Source organism: Equus quagga, chromosome 5 (genome assembly GCF_021613505.1).
Source record: "Equus quagga isolate Etosha38 chromosome 5, UCLA_HA_Equagga_1.0, whole genome shotgun sequence".
NCBI lineage: Eukaryota > Metazoa > Chordata > Mammalia > Perissodactyla > Equidae > Equus > Equus quagga.
The window spans coordinates 113436492-113445124 of NC_060271.1; the positions used below are offsets into that span (position 1 = coordinate 113436492).

The 8633-nt window shown below is 45.3% G+C and overlaps 1 protein-coding gene and 2 long non-coding RNA genes across 3 annotated transcripts in view; 2 read left to right on the plus strand and 1 right to left on the minus strand.

Annotated features, from left to right (window-relative positions):
* LOC124239810 (uncharacterized) overlaps window positions 1–8627 on the minus strand; it is a 40655-nt gene extending 32028 nt beyond the window's left edge. The window contains exon 1 of the long non-coding RNA XR_006888700.1: window positions 8017–8627. This is a non-coding gene — a long non-coding RNA (uncharacterized LOC124239810). The remainder of the gene's footprint in view (window positions 1–8016) is intronic.
* XDH (xanthine dehydrogenase) overlaps window positions 1–8633 on the plus strand; it is a 132725-nt gene that overhangs the window by 80164 nt on the left and 43928 nt on the right. The window lies entirely within an intron of this gene.
* LOC124239809 (uncharacterized) lies at window positions 870–8020 on the plus strand. Its single transcript, XR_006888699.1, has 3 exons — window positions 870–1187; window positions 6874–6931; window positions 7723–8020. It is a non-coding gene; the product is annotated as an uncharacterized LOC124239809 (long non-coding RNA).

Genomic DNA, 8633 nt, shown 5'->3' on the forward strand with positions numbered 1-8633 from the left:
GGCAATCTTCAGTTTCCCTAAGCTGTTGCTGTACCAAGCACAGCTGCCTAATAATTTTTTCTTCCCCTGGCTTAGCCTGCCAGGCGGGTAGGGGAAGTGGCCTGTGTGTGTGTGTGTGTGTGTGTGTGAGCTGGGAGGGGCAGCTGTGTGCTGGACTATAGAGAGCCCACGGTGCTGCCCGGGAGGGCAATATGCATGTGTGTAGATACCAGAAGGTAGTGGATACTGGGTGGGGGAAGGTTTTCGACTCTGTGTTAACTTGGCCTATACCTACGTGATACGTGCAATTTAATTTATCTGGGGTTTTGAAATATCTTCATGAGTTGCTTTACAACTTTTCAAGGGAATTTTCCTGAGAGAAACAAATGAAATAAAAACCTCAAAAATGGTTTGTTATCGGAATTATTTTTGTTGTGTTGTTAAGAATACATTTACAACAGTAATAACTATTTGGAATCTTTGCAAAATTACAAAGCGCTTCCAAAATATATCATTTGTCCCTCAGCCTTCTGCTCTTGGTGTCATTTGTATGCCCATCTACAGGATGAAAGCAACTGAGTTCTGAAGGTGATAAGTGACATGCTGAGGTCAAATGCCAGGTTTTGCATGTGGATCACTGGGCTCTGCGTCTTGTGACCCCCATATTCCTCCAGGCAGTGGGAGAGTGAGTCCTGCATGGAAGTGCTGAGCCTGGGTTGCTGTAAACCTGAAAGATAAAATCACAAGTGTAGACGTGGAGAGTGCGGATCAGCACTATTGCTGTGACTGTGACAGTGGCCCTTCCCCCTTCTCTGTCTTCAGCCAATGGTGGGACGAAGCAGGTTCCAGGAAGGCAGGGCACAAGACGCAGAGTCACGTGGCACCACAGGACCCCTGCTTGCTGCTATCTGTGTGAGCCTCCCCCTGTGCTCTTTGATATAGGTCTTGGGGATGTAATTTGCTGTGTATGATTGCTTGCCTTTTCCTTGATTATGTAAATCAGGGACTTTTGCCAGGAACATTCCATTCCCGGAAACTAAGCTGGTTCCCTCCCATCGGCCGACTTGGTTTCATTTTACTGAAGTTTTTCAAGTGGCAGAGCAGTAATAACTGTCTGTGCCTCTTGGCAGTGAGATACCTGGAGTTCAGAACCCTAAACGGTGACAATGACAGCAGATGAGTTGGTTTTCTTTGTCAATGGCAAAAAGGTAAGCAAGAGCTGGCCTTTGGCCTGGCTTCCCTGCTCCCTGGAAAGGGATGTGCGTCCTCTGGAAGAGGGCTGTTTTTGGTCTCTCTCTTCCATGTTCTTGTTTTCCTTTCTCTTTCTCTCTTTAAAGGCGTTGCTGCATTTGGGGTAACACTGGGGAAAGAAGAACTTCTCAGGGCTGGAACACAGTCAGGATACTGAAGGGGCAAAGGAATGAGGGGGAGGGAAGCCAGAAGAGAGGTATCTGTGAGCTCCCCCAACCCTGCCAACTCTCTGCAGTAGCAGAGACCCTGGCATGAAGCTGAGAAAGGGTGTAAGGGTTCCAGGTGAGACGGGAGGTCACCCACCATGCCTCTATTTCTGTGTCTAATCATATATATCCTAGGGCTTTTGTTGGTCTCTTTACTGAGAGAAGGAACAGAATGTGTTTTCCTGCTCATATCAGGATAGAAGATGTACACGGCCTTAGATTTTGACATTTCATGTAGTGTAAATACGATAGCTAACTTGTGTGAGAACATATACTGACATCTTGTGGCAAGCCACAATTTTGTTTTCAGTGAAAAGCATGCTTCTCCCCACCCTCTCACTTAGTTCTACATATAAATATTGCAAATCTCTTTGATAAAAATTGCCCACTTGGATGAACTTCATTGGTGCACAGGGACCTAGGGAAGGTGGGGGTGGGGTGGGGCAAGGGGGACTTAGGACATGGGTACCAGTCCTTGCAGCGCTGCAAGAGTCAGAGTCTTTGCAAATTTTAATGCAGGTGCCCGAAGAGAGGGGGCGAGCATTTTACATTGTCTCTGTCTTCCTCTTGTTCTCCCTGCACCACTGCAGAGGTGTGGAGGTGTCCCAACTGCTTCAGCTCCCTGGTTGGCGATGAAAGGAACAGTATAAAGGTAGCCATAGTTGTACACTGTAAATGGCCAGGTGGATAGTGTGACTGATGAATGTGCCCAATGTGCCCCTAAAGAAGGGGAATTTTCTTTGTTTTGCTCTATTGGCGCTTTTGAGTTGAGAAACTGGGCGACTTTTGAGGTAATTTTCAAGAACTGAAATGTGCTTCATAGGATGTCTAGTGCTGAAATTGTCAGGTGTGTGTTTGAGTGACTAGCAAGGGAATGCCATGAGCCATCGCAACATCAGTGCTCCCAAGACTGTTAGAGTCAGTTTGAGTGGCACCACCTGGAGGCACCAGGGGATGGGGTCAGCCATGCTCCTTTGGGTTCAGAGTTGTCTCTCTGCTGATTTCTTTTCAGGATTGGCATCTGGTAGCAAACCAAGAGGTAGGGCAAAGCTTCTATATTGTTGGCTGTAAGACTTTTGCATCCAATTTTTCCGACAGCTTTGTTGCATTCAGCAATTACATTGTAGAGATTTAAGAAACACTTGTTGAGTTGGCTTTCTAGAGGGGTTACTCACACAAAGGCGTCTTCTTTGGAATTTTTCAAAGCAAGTTTTATATCCAGTGAGCTGCTAGATTCAATGACTTCTAAGCCCACATCTTACTCTAAGGTTTGATTATTTATTAAGCTGTCAATTCGTGTGTGACAGGAAAAGATTCTGATTTTCTCTAGAGATGGTTTGCTGTCATGTTCTGGATCTGGAAAGGAGCATTTCAACGTAAATCTGACTTGGTGAAAATTGCTTTTCCATATATTTTATTTTCACTTTAGGGAAGCAATTTAAAATCTTTAGATGGTATCATCACATCAAACCCTACTATCTCTGGAGGCTTCCACTGCTGCCAGTTTCTGTGAGGAATGTCCATGTTTGTAATTGATAAACATATGGCCTCTTGAGAAACTGCTGGAAAAGTGGAGAGGCAATGCAAGGAGTGAGGACGTAAAGCAGTGCTATGAAAATAAGACCAAGTAAAGGAATGCCCCGTCAAAGGAGGGCAGCTGTGTTTGTTCCCCTTTCTATTCCCAAGATATTCTAGATCTTTTGTGACCGGATGTTTTGCAAAGAAGTTACCAAAGAAGCTGTTGAAACTTGGTGACTCACTCTTGTGAGCCTCCCCCCTTCCTGTTTCAAACCACCGTCCAGGACTCTGTCTTCACCAGCTGGGGTCCTGGAGAGGGTGTAAGATGACGACAAGTGAATACCTCGTGGGCCTTTTGTGGTGGTGATGGCCTTTGTCACTAATGTTTCCACATCTTCTTCTGATCTAGAGTCAGAATCGAAGGGAAAGAGCTGCCCAGCATTTTGGCATTTTGTAACAACAGCCCTTTTGAAGGGCAGAGTGCTTGCTTTTCTGAGCAGTCCCTCCTGGTTAGTGGAGACTGTGGCTCCTGGAGGAGTCTGGGAAGATTCTGCAAGTAGAGTGCAGCTGAAGGTGTTCAGGAGTGACCCCCACCAGAAGCAGGTGTCAGCTACAGAGAGGCTCAGAGTGGCTTTCCCTCCCACCCTCCCTTCCTCATATTTAGCAATTTCCTCCTAGGCCTAAGCCTATGGGGTATGTATGCACTGGAGGACTATGATCTCTAGGACCAGGCAGTTGCCATTAGGGAGTCGATGAACTAGTTGGAGAGGTGGATTATGACTGGGCAAAGTAATGTGTCACAAAATGTATTGCAAGGAAAACTATCCCCATGAGATATCTTCTTAGATATTTTTAAACGATTCAGTGCAGCCCTGGCACATCTTAGGTACACATTTAATATGGACAGAATGAATGGATGAATCTTAAAAGCCCTAAGAAATCCTCTACTAAAGAAATTTCTGTGTAAATTTAAAACACAAAGTTGAAAAAACTAAGAAATCAGTACATAAAGTATACAATTTTCCTTCTGAACCATCTGAGGGTAAATTTCAGATAATATGCCCCTTCACCCCTTAAACTCTGAATAAGGATATTTTTACAGGACCACAGTCTATTTATAAAAATCAGGAGGTTTAGGTTGGTATATACTATTACCTGATCTATAGACCTTATGCAACACTATTCTAAGTTTTCCAGTAACGTCATGTGTCACTCTCCCGTCAAGCCCAGGATCCAGGATCATGCCTTGCAGTTTGTTGGCATGTCTCTTTCCCTCTTTAATCTGGAATGGCTCCTTAGGTTTCCTTGTCTTTTGTGTCATTGATGTTCATGAGGAGTGCAGGCTGGTTATTTTTCAGAACGTCTGTCATTTTGAGTTTGTGCCATGCTTTCTTAAAATCAGATTCAGAGTCTGCATTTTGGGCAGGAATACCAGAGAAGTGATACATCTTTCTCAGTGTATTACAGCAGGAGGCACATGATGGCAGTTTCCCCCGTATTTGTGATGTGAACTTTGATGACTAGGTTAAGTTGGTGTCCAGCAGGTTTCTTCACCGTAAGATTACTTTTTTTCTCTTTATAACTCATAAATAATCCGTGAGAAGATACTTTGAGACTATGTAGATATTGTGATTACCAAACTTTCACCTACTAGTTTTTATTATCCATTGATGAATCTTGACTGGATAATTATTGTGCTGATTACAACATGGCAAACCATATTCATTAGTTGGCATTCTTCTGTCAGAAAGGACTTTCCTGTCTCTCCCATTTGTTTGTTTATTTATTAATTATCAATTTGGACTTACGAGTTTTGATTTTACTTAATGGATTATAACCCATTTCAGCCATTATTTGTTTGGACGCTTGAGTTCTAGCAGAGCAATCTGCTTAACCCAGCATTTCTGTACAAAGTGCTTTTCCTTTGGAATACCCATAGACATCCTGTTGAGAAAGGCTTCTGTGGAGTTTGCTGGTGCAAACACTGCAGCCATGCCATGAGCATGGAACAGCCATTCTCTACAGGAATTCAAGGAAGGGTGGACCACTCATGGCTGGGGTGATATGGAAAGTCTTAAGTAGGGAAGTGTTTGGGGTCTTCTGATAAGTCAAGATGCAGGTGGAAGAGGGATGGAGTGCTCAGAGGCATAAGAGTCAGAAGGTATAAGTTATATTTTCACTGGTGTATGAAGACCAGCTTAGCAGCGAAGCAGGAGGGGGAAAGTCTGAATATAAAGATTTGGGACATATTGAAAAGGGCCTTGAAAGATGCCTGAGGAACTTGGATGTTACCTTGAATTTGTGGGAGGTCACTGAGGGCACTCAGCAGGGAACTGATGTGATGAAAGCAGGGCTGCAGGACACAAGGCAGGGATAACTTATGGAAAGGTGGTGGCTAAGAGCTCTAGCTCCCTCTACAAGAAAGGTGATCAGGATCTTCATTTTGTGCATTTGTGATTTCTTCTCCAAGAGAAAAGAAATGGCTCCCTGTGTGAATTTTGTAACCAGGACTTTGAACGAGCCGGACTCAGGGGATGTAATCATAAAAGAAAATTCATTTTATCTTTCACTTTCTTTTAAAGTTTATTCAAGGGGCAAATTCTGGCAGTTTCATGACCTTTTTGATAAACCTTAGTCAGTAAAAAATCCTATGGTTATTTCTAAGCTACCAAACACAGTCTCAATTCAGGAGAGAGAGGTGAGGGTGGCAAGAAAGGTCTCATTTAATTGGTGCTGTTGTAAGATGGCTTCCCAGCACTGGGAACGTCCAATTGCACATCTCTTGACTTGAGGGATGCACTTTTCTCAGGCTGGCTGCTCTCCCTCAGCCTCCAGCTTTGGGACAGCCACTCCACACAGGCTCTGTGGGAGGTCCCAGTACCTCCTGTAGTCAGTCTTTTTAAGAATGATCTAAACACCTCCAAGCCAGCTCTCTCCGTCATGCATGGCCTTATGGTGTCTACGGCCAACACTTCACATCTTTTGCTCTCCCAAACTCTGGGAGCTCACCCCAATTCCAACACTGCCATTTCTTTTTTGGCTTGTCTGGTAAGAATCTCTCCAGCTGTTTAGATATGCCAGAACACCACATCCCTGTACCACAAAGGCCACTTGTTAGCTTCACATGTAGCATTATGGAAGCCCCCCCAAAAAGTCTGAGGTGTGAGGCAGATTCCTCCTCCTCCCGACCTCAGGAAGACGTGAGACTCATAGTACAGTTCTCTCTGAAGAAACCCTTACCACACATTCTCTCCCCTTAATCATCTGAATCACCTACACCCTTTCACCCTTGATAATGCATGAGGAGTAGTGAAACAGGTTTTCATAGATTTCCTTTGGTGAGTTGCATCAGGAACTCACACTTCCCTTTGTAGACAACCTTCTGCTCCATCTGATTGACCATTCCATTTGCGGACCCTTGGTTTGAGATTTCTCCTCCATTTCTGACTTGTTAATGTTGTTGGCTGTGATAGCCCAGTGCAGACAGTCCTCTGCTCTGAGCTCCTGCAGACTGGCTCTCTTCTGTCTGAGAGTATACTCTCCAAGAGACAAAGCCAGTGGTCTATGTGCTGTCGCTCTCAGCTGTCCCTGGCATTCACAGGTGTGATCCAGCAGCTGGAAATGAGAGGACATATTTGATTGGAAGTGGGTTTTGCCTTGGTGAGCTCAGCATGGTGGGTGCAACACCTAAGTGCTCTGGTTGGGTCCTGAGCTAAGCACTTATGTGGAATTTTAGAACTGAAGGATGACAGCACATATATAATTTGGCTTGTAGTTAATATGTTCATTCTTATGGAATTGTCAAGAAAAACATCTTAGTTTTCCTAATATATTTAGCACATCCTCATTAGCTTTATAAGTTCTTGAGTAAAACAATGGCTAAGTAGATCCATTATATATTTTTCTTTTGTTTTTGTAGGTGGTGGAGAAAAATGCAGATCCAGAAACAACCCTTTTGGCCTACCTGAGAAGAAAGTGTATCCTGACTTTGGAGTGGGGATGAGGGAGAGGGAGGCAGTGGGACTCACTCTCTGGGCCTTCCCTCATTTTCTAGTGACTAGTGGGGAGGCCGTGGAGGGTGGAGGAAGAGCACTGGATTAGGGCTCTGGACTCCTGTGTTCGAGTTGTAGCTCTGTCACTTAGCAGCTGTGTGACCCTGGGAAGTCATTTGAGCTCTCTGAGTCTAAATTCTCAGCCGTTGAATGAGAGGATTGTTCTTGATGTCCTTTAAGATCTCTTCCAGCTAAGACTCTACTAATGCCGAGGTTTGGTCCTGGGCCTTAAAATGAGCAGCTCTGAAAGGCCCTCAGTAGCCCTGTTGAAATTCATAGTTGGTCCCTCTCAGGAGGGGCGGCAACTTCCTTAGCAGATCTTTGGTAATATCTTTGCTAATACAGAAATGGGCTTCCTGGGGAATGTTTCTAGCTCTTCCAAGGAGGAGGGAAACTGAGGGGAAGGGGTGTGTGATAGGAAGGGGATGCCTGAGGTGGGGAACTGTGGAGAGGTGCCATCCATTGTGGAAATAGTGGCACCAGGAGGCCTGGGGCAAGGACTTCCTGAGGGCGACCTGGGATGCTGCTCTTCTCTCAGGGTGGGGAGAGCTTCTATAAGATCCCTATACCTTTTGTTCTTTCAGTGATCCCAGAACAAAACAACAGGGAAAATATAGTAGGAGCGAACATTTAATGAGCATTTACTATACACAGGCTGAATTCAAGGTGATTGTATAGGTTATTTCACTGCTTCCCTTAGCAAGACCTTTTGACAGCAAGAAGAGGAAGTGAGGCCTGCATGGGTTAAAGGACCTGCCTCTCCATCGTGTCTTCTGGGAAAATGCTGGCAGAGCCTGGACTAAAGCCTAGAGCCACAATCTTAACCCCCCACACATACTGGAAACTCTCCAGTGGTCTGTTGTCAGGCGATGCTCATCCTGACCTCTGTCAACAAACCACTTATGCTCCTAGAGGCAGGGATGTCTGGTAGCTTATTCCAAGCACATATCTTAGGACAACAAAGGAAGGAAGCGAGCCAGAAATCATGGCCTTACCTCCTAGTCACTCACCTCTTATCAGATGGTGGCTGGCACTGCTGTACTAAGTCCTGGAGTTTCGACCTGGAGGGAGCAGGTCTGGAGGAATCTGGTGGCTTTTTCTAGAGGTGACATCACTCTGTAGGATCAGGGGACGGCATTGGAACTGCAATTCCAGCCCATGTGCTTGGGAGGTCTGGGGAAAAAAAGGCTCATTCTCAGAGATTGTTGACATCAATTTTAGTTTTCCAACATGTTTTGAAGGCCCCAAAGCCTCAGATGTCCCTTATCAGAGCAATTGGCTGGCTTAAAGGTCACCTCTCAAATGAAATCTCAAACTGAAAATCGGCCCATAAATGTGAGTCCTTGTGGCTTGTTGCTGCCTGTGCTCAGAGTCACTCCTGGGAGTTCCGGGCAAGAGAGGAGAGTGCAGCCCTGACTTCTGCCTTGGCTTCCAGGAAGATCCTCAGGCTGAAGAAGACTTTGCTAGACTTTGGGCTGCAGTCTTTGGTCTTCACGTGCCCCTAGACTTGTCTGACTGCTGATAAGTGCATATAGCCTGACTGGTGAAGAGAATAACTGAAGACACAGCAAGCCCACCCCAGATGTGTTCTGAAAGAGGCAGCAGCACGGTGAAGGAGGAGCCCCCA